This window comes from Microtus oregoni, unplaced genomic scaffold, assembly GCF_018167655.1.
Source record: "Microtus oregoni isolate MIOR12 unplaced genomic scaffold, Mior012 000012F_ref0000307, whole genome shotgun sequence".
NCBI classification, from domain to species: Eukaryota; Metazoa; Chordata; class Mammalia; order Rodentia; family Cricetidae; genus Microtus; species Microtus oregoni.
In genome coordinates this window covers 39,821,207-39,831,988 of record NW_024543071.1, presented here as the reverse complement: position 1 = coordinate 39,831,988, position 10,782 = coordinate 39,821,207, and positions in this window count along the sequence as shown.

The window sequence follows — 10,782 nt, the reverse complement described above, 5'->3', positions numbered from 1 at the left end:
AGAGAGAGCACGAGCAAGGAACTCAGGACCGCGAGGGGTGCACCCACACACTGAGACAATGGGGATGTTCTATTGGAAACTCACCAAGGCCCGCTGGCCTGGGTCTGAAAAAGCCTAGGATAAAACCGGACTCACTGAACATAGCGGACAATGAGGACTACTGAGAACTCAAGAACAATGGCATTGGGTTTTTGATGCTACTGCACATACTGGCTTTGTGGGAGCCTAGGCAGTTTGGATGCTCACCTAACTAGACCTGGAAGGAGGTGGGTGGTCCTTAGACTTCCCACAGGGCAGGGAACCCTGATTGCTCTTTGGGCTGACGAGGGAGGGGGACTTGATTTGGGGAGGGGGAGGGAAATGGGAGGCGGTGGCGGGGAAGAGACAGAAATCTTGAATAAATAAATAAACGGAAAAAAATTACCAAAAAAATCATGTTGTTGGATAAGATAATATAAAATAGAATAATGTAAAGCATGAACAGGATATGAACAGAATTTCAAATTTTACTCTAAATGTTCTGGATTGTTTTAGAAGAGAAGCAAGCAAAACATGCTACAGGGTTCAAAAAGGCATTTATTTTTCTTCTAAATGACATAAAAAGTAAGAATTTTGTGTTTCAAGCACAACAGAATTTCAATATAGGGCATTAAACTTCATTTCTGATTTAAAAGGACTACAAATCAAAATATCTGGTAACCAGGAATTCTGACAGTTCCACAGGGAAAAAGAAAAGCCATGTTATGAACAGAGACATTTGAGGACAATGCAAGGGCTGGTGGTCAGGGGAGATCTGAAGAGCTTCCTATGAGGCCTTTGGCTCCCTGCTGAGTTGCTGGAGGCACAGTACAGGCTGATGACAAAGTCTGGTATTTAGTATATTTGTTTTCCCAGAAGTGCTCTTCTGCGACAGAGCATAAGAATTTTCTTTTAATAGAATGAATTCAAACTCTAACCTGCCATGTTTGCAATGAGGAATATACTCAGGTTTCTGATTCTTTCAACAGGAAATTGTGTTTCAGTTATCAGCATTCTGGAGGCATCCTCCTATGATAAGAAAGTTAGTTCACAAACAAATAGAGCTAAGATAAAAGAGTAGTGTCTATTCATTGAATGACTGTGATATCATTTGCAGCATGACTAGCTTGTTTTAATTTTGTGCTCAAAATTTAAAAAAAATGACCTTTTATTCAACTTGCTTCTAAACTACATTTCTAATTTGTTCTATACTGAGATTAGCAGATTCATTTTAGAAGTTATTTTAAAGCAAATATTCTATTTCAAAATAAAGTGCTAACAGTCATTGAATCCTCAGTTTATTTATCATGTACTGTATAATAATAGATATGTCAAATTTTTCACCTGAGATAATTGAATATAAAGCAAACACTTTAAAGAGTGGAAAATTTACATAATAAGATTTTCTTTATTATTAATTGAAACAAAAATTTGAAGATGGCAGTTTGTTGGTTTCATTAAGAATGGTATTTCTCAATAGTTGACTTATGTGAAGTGATATGGTAGACAGTTGGGTAGTGAAATAAGCAAGTATATAAATCATAGGAACTATCATATAAAAGCAGAAGAATCTTAGCATCTTCAAGTTCATCTTCAGTAAAAAAATATATAAATGTAAGATCATTTCAAATTGCAATTTATAAAGACTGACTGCCCATATAATCAATCAAATTATGTCATGTGGTGGAAAAGGGTTATTATTTCTTTACACTGCCCTATATTTTTAATGCAATTAAGAATTGGGAAGTTACTTCCATTGCATTTACTGAAATATGCCAAAGATTGATGTACCAATGGCCACTTGTATTTAAACAACAGATGGAAAGTTGGGAGTATAACCAGATTTGGGCATTCTGTTTTCATATTCTAGTGATGGTATTTATTCATAAAAATGAAAACAAATCCCATTGGTAAGCTCCTTGCATACACCACCAGGAATCAATTAACTCATCATGATGGGCCGGTGTCTCAAAGAAAAATGAGCCGGGTATATGGTACAATATTTAAGCAATCAAATCCAAGGGAAAATGTCTTCTCTCTCAATGCCACCTTAGTCAAACAATCAAACATATATTTGACCAACTGCTGTTATTTCCTAGCAGAAACATAACATACTAAGAAAATGTTCTCTGCTTAAAGAAGTGGACAATGATATGTAACGTAGAATTTCAACTAGGTTTGTTCTGTAATGTGTAATCACAATGTCTGTGCTTTGACATGTTTTTAAAGAGCACTGCCATTACCAAGCAGAGGTGGTAAGGAGGCCTGCATGTCATCACTCTGGGATCTAGAATACTCTAGAAATTACCTTGACTTCTCATTTTGTTTGAAGGATCTAACATTCAAACTATGATAACAGATTTTAATAGACTATAATGTAGCCTTTGGTAATAGGTGTGAATAAAAGATAGGAAATGAGAATGAACATACAAGTGTTATATTCCTCAATGTCTCAGATGTGAGCAGAAAATAGTTAAGTTAAAGAAAGTTGTGTCTTCAAGACAGGGAGAAGGAGATGTCTTCATTTTCTCAGTTTATTTTCAAGTCAATTTTGAGAACATAAATCTATTTTTAGTCATTTAAATCCCAAACTGTTGGTTGACTTGTCTCTCAATTGCTCCATATATGCAAATAAGTAACATATGAATTTTCTTGCTTTTACAGCACAACTAACACTTTCCAAAAATCCAGAGAACATTGCAGTATAGAAGTACAAGGATCCCGGTCCTCACTTTATGGTTTACTCCCAGGAAATAAGTCCCCTTTACGATACCAACAAGAGCTAATACAATTGTATTAGATAACCTTCATGAGCATTTACTGTGCACTGGATACTGTTAGAACTACCGTTTATTACTCGTTATACTTATTTTTCATACTTTATAAGAAGAAACCATGGACAAAACAGAGAGGATTTTCAAAATCATGTTACTATTCTTAGAACTAATAAGCAGTTGCACCATAATTCATTTAAAGACTGGCTCTGGAACAGAAATGCTGCTTATCATATGTACAAACAAATGATTTAAAGTTCCTACCTCTTGCTACACAGGAATATTCATGCATGTGCACACAAGTCTCATAATTTATTTCAATGAGAAGAGAAGATAGAAGACAAATAGGTCTACTTTATACACAGATTGAATTCCAAGGGTTTTTATCCAAGTCCATAATTTAGGCCTTACTCCTTCATCCTGACAATCAGATTGAGATTTCCATCCAAGTGACAATGTTTAATGTGTTCCTTATCTAAAAAATGACATATGTAAGACTGTGCTATTGGCATTCTGGACTTTGTGTAGCAGACCTCCCAATGTTGCTCTGAGAAATAACTAAGAAGATTTCTACCAGCAATTTTGATCAAGCAGATAATTGTTTTTCACTTCCTTTGCTTCATGTCTCAGCAGAGGTAGAATAGTCTTCCAACTAGACTCCAGTGATGATAATTTGGAAAGGATCTCCATCACAGTCTGTGTTAAAGAAATAGACCTAAACAAGATGAAAGAAAACACAGGAAGAATATAAAGGCCATAAATTTGAACCTAGATAACCATAAGTGATAGTATACTTAATCTTAAATTTTTTAGAATTCTAATTGACATGTTTAATACATATACCACATGCATTAGGAAAGTAAGGATAATTTTTCCATTTCAGATATTCATTCTTCTTTGGTTTGCTGACCTCAGAACTCTTATAGTATTGTGTGTGTGTGTGTGTGTGTGTGTGTGTGTTCATATTAATATGTGAGCATGTTCATTTCTGAGCATATTAGGTTATGAACATGTATATTTGTGTGTTTTTGTATGTTTATTCATGTGTGTTAATATTCATATAGAATCCAGAGTTCAGTGTCATTTGTCTTCTTCAGTAGTTCTCTGTCTTACTTTTTCACACAGGGTTTTTCACTGAGCCTGGAGCTCACAAACTCACATCAATTGGTCAGCAAGTCCCAGGGATCCCCTTGCCTCTGTCCACTCCCAGACCTGGGATAACCACTACCTTAATTTTGATTTGCTTTTATATGGGTGCTGCTTATTGAAACCCAGGTCATAGTGCTTGTGTGATAAACATTTATTGACTGTGCCACCTCCCAGCCACTTCATTCTCATGTAGTACATGCTGAATTGTTGTGAATTATAGTCTCTGTACTGTTCTCTAATGGCTTAGACAGAATTCCTCACCAGTATATATTTTTTACCAAATTAAGAGATCTTAATTTCCTCTGTCTTTCCTCTTCTTTTCTCTAGCTTTCATGGCAAATATTTTCTCCATATCTCTGAATTTCCCTTTGAACCTTCATTACATGCGAAAATAAGTCATTGCCATTCTGTGCCTGAATTTTTTCACTTAACATAATATACCAATGTGCCTTGCATTGATTGAGAGTTCCTTTTAATTATTTTATATAAAATATCATATTTACTTCTTCAACTGTGGATCTTGAGTTACTGTCATCTATGCTAAGAATCGAACACAGTGTTCACTAGAGCTATCAGTTTCTATTACTATAGATCTATTACAATAAAACAGAGTTGGAGATGGCTCAGTTCAGTCTACATTTCTGGAAATACTTTCTATTTCATTTGGTCCCATATCTCATTCCTTTACATACCTTTTACAAGTTATGGGGTATAAATTTGGAAAATAACTATACACATTTGAAGGTTAATATGAAAATAAATTTAATGTAGAAGTTTTATTTACCTCCAGCTGAAGCAGAAGAGGAGGGTGGGTATTTCTTAAATCTCCATGGATTTTAAGCTATAGAACAGACAATTAACCAGCTAGTGGTGACTATACATCAACCTGATGTAGTAAATTTTTCTTCACTTGTTTCTTATAGAAAAATTTTTTGATATTTACACTTATAGGTAGAAAACAAAGCAAAATAACAACAACAACAAAACAACAAATACCCTTCATTGAAGAGTGATTATGGTATGTTTTTGTGTAAAGCAGAGGTTCTAAACCTTCCTAACACTTTGAACCTTTAAAACAGTTTTTGATGTTTTAGTGATGCCCAAACATAAAATTATTTCAATTGCTACTTCATAACACTAATTTTTCTACTATTATGAGTCAAATGTAAAAATGTGAATCGCAGGATATCTGATGTGTGTTCTCTATGAAAGGGTCATTCAACCACCAAAGGAGTTCTGAACCATGGGTTGATAACAACTGATATAGAGTGTGCAGTTTTGAGTGATTTTTTTGTTTGCTTTTGTTTTTAAAAGTATCTTCTTATAATCATAATTTGACAGGATAGTGTGTTTCCATAAAGTATTATAAACAAATTAGATCAATAAGAGTCAGGAAGGCACCCAAATTTCTACCCTATGCTGGTTTAATCAACAAAAGAAGGATTTGGGTTTCCTTCAATTTAGGCTAATGTTGAATGTGGGCTTCCTGCAAATCATCTTTATTATGTTGAGGTATACCTCTAATACAACAAAAGGAACTCAATGGCATTTTAAGAAGCTTTGTTCTCACATAATTATTCATCTGGGTGAGTTTTTTCCTAACATGTCTTTTGCACAGATATTGTGGCTTCTAATTTATATTTTTATGGAATTATAGTTTGTGCAAATGTGTGTGTCTCTGCATACATTTTCCTTGTAATTTTTTGCTCTTTTTTCCTGTTGTTTATTTATTTTTTGTATTCTGATTTGTTTGCTTTGTTATATTATCATATCTTAGATATCTGTGTGATTTCTAATAAAAGAGAGAAAGAAAGTGTATGGATTTGAGTGGGTAGGGTGTTTGGGGAGGGGCATCAATTTAGTGTATGAAAGAAATCTATTTTCATTTAAAAAAGAAATAAACTAAAACTAAATCACACACTCATACACAAACACACACACACACACATACACAGTTGACTTGGGGATTATAGCCTTTGTAGATAGGTGTTTAAGGTCTCTGATTCTGAACCAGTTTTTTAATTAATAGGAACTGATTTCTTGATATCAATATTGTTAAATATTGATATTTATTATTTTGGCAGCATGAGCTAATATTTGCTTAATTCTTTATGTTTTAGAAATCTTAGAAAACTAAAATCTTCAGCTAACACAGAATAGAGGCACCATGAGAGAAAACAGTAGAAGGAAAAGGCTATTGGAAATTTATATCAGGTTCCCACATAGAACAATAAAATTTGTATAAATTTGAAACATGAATATTTTAATATTCAATTAAACATGTACTATTTCAGTTTTATATTGAAAGTTAACTCATAGCCTGTTCAAATTGTGAAATTGAGTCTGTAGTGTATGTTTATATGCTAAATCTAGGAGTTCTGGTTGTCTGGGAGAATGAGAGAAATGTGCACAGTTTCATCAAGTTCCCCTTCCTCTCCTTCATACTCAGAGAAGCACGATGCCATATCAGTTGGCTTCAGAAGACTTCTTGGGGAAACCTCCCTGCCGGGCTACAGATAAAAGAGTAACTGCTGGCTGTAGACAAATGTTTTTCTCCACTGAATATTTCAGTGACCTTTTTGATTTGCTTAATGAATACATTTCTTATTTCCTTTTCTAACACAGTAGAAAAGGCAAAAAAAGAAAGGGATCATTTTTTAAAAATTTACCAGAATCAAAAATGGTTTAAAATCCTTATTTTTATAATGTATGGCTGTTAGAATTCATTTAGAATGACCAGCCATTTTTGCAGCCTTAAGCACCACTAAGGTTGAGAACAAATTCATTTCTCTTGATTCAACAATGGTAACACATGGAACCTCTCACACTAGTCTTTGCTCCTTTGGGGGTTCACAGAAGACATTTTCCCTTGATCCATAATAAGAACATATGGGAAACCTTCTGGTTTATTTTTGTTATCCTCTAGACAGCTTTTCATTCTCATGTTCACATAGCAGATGACATATAGAATCTGTCCGTCTGGGGGCAAAATCCTGCCTTCTGCCCCAAACCACTCAATGCATCCAGACTCCAAATAAACCCCAACACTTCAAGAAATCAAGGCCAATTGTGACAACAGAATGCTCTTAGGCATGCAACTTACAGTATGACCATTTTAATTAATGCAAAAAGCCAGCTTCATCAGTTCCCTAGCGCCACTGCTACAAAGAGCCGCAGATGGGTGTCTTTAACCATGAAAACTTATTCACATAAACTTCTGAATAGTTCTCAAGGGACTAAGTCTGAGATCAAATTATCTTTGGGGCTTATTCCTTCTAAGGACCACAGAAAAGGATTTTTTTTTGTTTGTTTTGTTTTGTTTTGTTTTTACGAGACAGGGTTTCTCTGTGGCTTTGGAGCCTGTCCTGGAACTAGCTCTGTAGACCAGACTGGTCTCGAACTCAAAGAGATCCACCTGCCTCTGCCTCCCGAGCGCTGGGATTAAAGGCGTGCGCCACCATTGCCCGGTGTAGAAAAGGATTTTTTATAGGTCTTTTTTCTTGACTTGGATTTGATTGTCTGAGTCTTGGTCTTCTTACGTCTTCCATATGTACAGACACATAAATTCCATATTCTTTTAAAACTCTGGTCATATTATATCAGAGCCCACCACAATAAATTCATTTGTCTTTAATTTTTCTCTTTTAAGATCATTATTATAAAAATATTAACATCTTGATGTACTGAGGTTTAGGGATGTCTATATATGGCACGTTATACTCTACAGTGTAATTCAATCCATGCATCTAATAACATGAAACAAAATTGATTTATTCTGTTTTCCTTTTCTTTTTATTATTTGAGAAGTCTATGCCTGCATGTAATGTGTTTTGATCAAACCTACCCCTTAATACAAATCATCCAATTTCCTCCCATTTTTTTCAGCACTAGTCTTTCTAAATTTCATGTTTTGTTTTTAAATAACCACTGAATCCACTTAACTGCTGGCAGTATGCACATGCCTGTAGGCCTATCTATTAGACCACGGGTAAGATATTGGATCATCAGCCTTGTTTCTTAACAAAATAGACTCTTCCTATTCTAGTATCTATCAACTTGTAGTAGCTTGTCAGCTATGTGGAGGACATCGTGAACACCTCCTTTCTCCATGCTAGGATTTCTTTGGCTTGATCTTGCACACATGCCACCATGACAAGTGTTTGTTCCTGTATTCAAATGCACCGCTGGATTTAGAAAGCACTGACTTATTATAGGCATTTTCTGCCTCTGGATATTATAATCTTTCTATTCCCTTTTCTACTGTGATCCCTGAGTCTTAGAAGTGTGTGTGTGTGTGTGTGTGTGTGTGTGTGTGATCTAGATGTGCCATTTAGAGCTGAACACATTATAGTGGTTTTTACATCCTGACTGCAGTTTCTTCATACTCCTCTCTTCCCAGTCCCTCCCCCACAACCCTTCTCCCCCCATATCCACTAATTCTCCATCCATTTCCCTTCAGAAAAGAGCAAGCCTCCTAGGAATATCAACTGAACATGGTATATCAAATCACAGTAAGACTAGAACATGCCCTCATGTCAAGGGTGACTAGTCAACACAATAGGATGAAAAGGGTCCCAAAAGAATGCCAACTAGTAGGAGACAGCACATGCTCCCACTGTTAGTAGTCCCACAAGAACACCAAATTGTAAAATGATAATACATAAGCAAAGGATTTAGATCAGACCCATTCGGGCTCCCTGATTGTTACTTCAGTCTTTATAAGTCCCTATGAGTCCTGGTTTATTGATTCTATGTTCTGTGGTGTTCTTGATTCCTCTGCATCCTATAATACTTCCTCCTTTACTTCCATGGGATTCTCTAAGCTCTGTATAATGTTTGGCTGTGGGTTTCTGCATCTGTCAGTTGTTGGATGGAGTCTCTCTGATAGTCATCATAATCTTCTATTCTCTGCATATTGACATGTGGATATCTTTGTTCACCATCATCTACTGATAATTTCTGGTCAGAGTTGAGAGATTCAATGTTCTATTGGCATGCTTATAACTTATTTAGAAGTTGATTTAATACTATATTTACTTTTTACAATAATAGTGATAGGATCTCCCCTAGAGACTTTGAACTCTCTTATCATACTTGGCCCATATAAAGGTGCAGGCTGCCGGGCAGTGGTGGTGCATGCCTTTAATTCCAACACTTGGGAGGCAGAGACAGGCTGATCTTTATGAGTTCGAGGCCAGCCTAGTCTACAAGAGCTAGTTTCAGGACAGGTACCAAAAACTCAGAGAAACTCTGTCTCAAAAATCCAATAAATAAATAAAAAACATAAAAAATAACGGTGCAGGCCATCAGCTTTACATTGTGGCACAAGCCTCAAATCCAATCATAAGGTGGTTGGTTAGCTCTATAGCATTCATGCTATTATTGTACCAGTAGACATATCTTGCTAGATCAGTTGTCACTGTAGATCAAAGGCTTCAGAGTTGGGTAAGACTCATGGTGACTTTCATCTGCCACTGGTGTACAGTCTTCCAGAACCAAATGGGCAGGTGAGCATTCAAATTCATAGCAGTTGTAACAGCATGCACAAGTCCTATACAAGCTTGAGATAGACAAAACAGTAGCATGGAGCAGGGAGGTGAGAATAAAGACCATCTCTAGCTGAGGAGTTGTTGGTAACTGGTAGTTGCTATGGAGGGCAGGGTTAATTGTCTTTAATGATAAAGAGACTGTTAACTCTTACACCTTACCATGGATGGCCATGAACCCAATAGCATACTGTCAGTATTAATTGTATGGGAAGAGTTTTAAAAAATGAATAAGGACAAAATCTTGGTTAGGCATGGAATGAGGGGTAGATATTTGGGAAGACATTTGGGAGGGGATGAATATGATAAAATGCAATAGTTTCAAAGGATTAAAATATTTTAAGAATTGCTCAGGCATTTGAGTTTCTCTTTAGAGGGCTTACTGTTTTGTTCTATACCCTCATTTTTTTTTTCCGAGACAGGGTTTCTCTGTGGCTTTGGAGCCTGTCCTGGAACTAGCTCTGTAGACCAGGCTGGTCTCGAACTCACAGAGATCCGCCTGCCTCTGCCTCCTGAGTGCTGGGATTAAAGGCGTGCGCCACCACCGCCCGGCCCATACCCTCATTTTTGATTGGGTTGTTGTTTACTTGATGCTGACTTTTTTATTTATTTGCATACTGTACTATTTATAGTTAGTAAAAATTTTTTTCCCTCTCTGTAAGCTTATTCTTCACTAAAGCGATGGTATCTCTAGATGTTCAGAAGCTTTTCAGTTTCCAGAGGTTTCAGTTACAATTTATGGTTTTAACATTGATAAGACCCTAGGGTCCTGTACAGAAAGCCCTTTATATATTTACACGTTAAATAAAATTCTCTTGTTTCTCTACTAATAGATTCAGGAAACAAATATTTGGGTGGGTACAAACCCAAGAACACTTACATTGAGGCCTTTTATCCTTTTGGAGTTGAACTTTATGCAGGGTGAGACCAAAGATTCTAGTCTCATTATTCCACATGTATAGGTCCAGGTTGATGGGCACTATTAATTAAAGATGTTTTTTCTCCAATGTGTGTTTTTGGCTCCTTTGTTAAAAGCAAAGCAAAACAACAAATAAGCAAAACCAAACAGAAAACCCACATAGCTGCAGGAATGTGAGCCTTTATGGGGTTCTTCCCATTCTACTGCATTGATCACTGACTCTGTTATTATGTGTAGGGGAGACCCAGCCAATCACCTTGCTTGCAGGGGGTGGGGTCTCCCGAGGATATTTTTTACTTATAAAGATTGCGGGGCGTGCTCCCCACCTGCCCTTCTGTTTTCTTGTTCTCCACTGGAACTTTTGGTTCTGTAAGTC